General features: G+C 41.4%; 1 protein-coding gene across 5 annotated transcripts in view; it reads right to left on the bottom strand.

The window, feature by feature from the left end:
* Nucleotides 1-2,313, bottom strand: part of ARHGAP26 (Rho GTPase activating protein 26) — a 476,468-nt gene that overhangs the window by 95,249 nt on the left and 378,906 nt on the right. The window lies entirely within an intron of this gene.

Below are 2,313 nucleotides of genomic sequence, written 5' to 3'. Positions count from 1 at the left end.
TAGTGCACTGGGACGACCCAGAGGGATGGTATGGGGAGGGAGGAGGGAGGAGGGTTCAGGATGGGGAACACATGTATACCTGTGGTGGATTCATTTTGATATTTGGCAAAACTAATACAATTATGTAAAGTTTAAAAATAAAATAAAATTAGGAAAAAAAATAAATAAAAGTGAGCTGGAATTCTAAAGAGAATTCGAATGATTCACAATTTTGCTGTTATTCCAATCCTAATCTGTTTGGAAGGGATGACTTCAAAAGAACCCTGTGCAGTTTCCTTCATTCTGATGAGTAGAATCAGCATCTCTGCCGAACAATGGAAGTATGAGCTCACGTAATCTCTGAGCAATGGATTTATGGGGCTCTACCAGGTAGCTGAACAATCTACTCATCTCACAGAGACTTTCCAAATTAACACAAAAGCGGGGAGGGGGGGCAAGGTTTATTCCATACCCCAAGTGTCCCATTAATTCTGTTCAAATTTACAAAAGAATTCTGGCTTAGGAATGCCTTTGAAATAAAAGTTATTAGGAAGGCTCTAAGCCTTCTGGAAGCTAACAGGGAGAAGACCATAAAATAAAAATATGATTCTAAATAACTCTCCCAAGTATCCCTAATTTCAAGATTCCTATAAGAGGAATGAGCAGACCTGTAAATACCAGGCTACTGTTTCCCCTTCAGCTGTGTGGCAGAATGGTCAGGGATGGCTTGGCCTCTGCACTCACACAGAGCTGGGCTAAGTCCTGGTCTGGCTGCTCAGCGGGCAGGACTAACATCACCAACACAGACAGTGGCATCATTGCCATGTCACAGATGCAACTTATATGTGGAATCTAAAGAAGTGGTATTATACAAATGAACTTATCTACAAAACAGAAACAGAGTCACAGATACATAATATAAACTATGGTTACCAATGGGAATGTGGGGTAGGGATGAATGGAGAGACTGAGACTGACATATGCATATGCATATTACTATACAGAAAATAGATAACTAATAAGAACCTACTGTATTGCACAGGGAATGTTACTCAATACTCTATAATGAGCTATAAGGGAAAAGAATCTAAAAAAGGGTGGATATATGCATAACTGAGAAGAAACAACAATGTAAATCAACTAGACTCCAATAAAAATTAATTTAAAAAATAACCTAAACATCATCCAAAAAAATAAATATATAGGAAAGGAATTTACCATCATTTTACGGGGAGAATGCAAATAGGCATTGGAGCCATACAGACTTGGGTTCAACTTGGGCAAAAGCCTTAACCCCTCTGAGCTGTTTCCCTTCCATAAATGGGAGTCTAACACCTATCCTGCAGAGATACTGAAAAGTTAATGTATATTAAATGCTGAGCACAGAACCTGATAAAGAGTGGGCAGGAGGTAGAGTTAGTGTAAAGGACAATAAAAATATTCAAAGTTTGTTGAGTGTTTATCATGCTGTTATTCACATGGATTATCTCAGGACTTGGGCTTCCCTGGTGGCTCAGACAGTAAAAAATCTGCCTGCAATGCAGGAGACCAGGGTTCAATCCCTGGGTAGGAAAGATACCCTGTAGAAGGGAATGGCTACCCACTTCAGTATTCTTGCCTGGAGAATCTCATGGATGGAGGAGCCTGGTGGGCTATAGTCTGTGGGGTGGCAGAGAGTTGGACACAACTGAGCAACTAGCATTTTCAATTTCTCTCAGGATTTACCATTATCCTTGGGGCTTCCCAGGTGGCGCTACTGGTAAAGAACCCAGCTGCCAATGCAGGAGACACAGGAGACGTGGGTTCAGTCCCTGGGTCGGGAAGATCCCCTGAAGGAGGGGATGGCAAACTACTCCAGTATTCTTGCCTGGAAAATCCCATGGACAGAGGAGCCTGGCAGGCTACAGTCCATGGGGTCGCAAAGAGTTGGACACAACAGAAGCAGATGTCAAGTTAAGCACTGTCATCTTATAGGTGAGACTCATTGAGACGAACTGATTTGTTCAAGGTCATATGGATGAGTACAGTTGGACTAGGACTTAAGACAGCTTAGCTGGACTGTCTGGGTCTTAATAACCTGTGGCCTTTATATCTGTTATTAATTTGAGAGACAAAAGACAAAATGCAAAGATTATAGTTCTGGAGTCTGATGGATCTGGTTTTAGTCACTCACTAGCTCTGTGACTTTGGACAAGTTATACAACTCTGACCTTCAGATGCTGCATCTATAAAAACTCCTGGGACTGAGGTGAGGACAGAAGCACCTAACACAGTTTGACACTCAGTGCCCAAAAGCCATGATTGCATCCAATAAAAAAATATAAAAAGGAAAAT

This window comes from Bison bison, unplaced genomic scaffold (assembly GCF_000754665.1).
Source record: "Bison bison bison isolate TAMUID 2011002044 unplaced genomic scaffold, Bison_UMD1.0 scf7180017864291, whole genome shotgun sequence".
Taxonomy (NCBI): Eukaryota; Metazoa; Chordata; class Mammalia; order Artiodactyla; family Bovidae; genus Bison; species Bison bison.
This window is presented reverse-complemented; position numbering and strand designations above follow the sequence as displayed.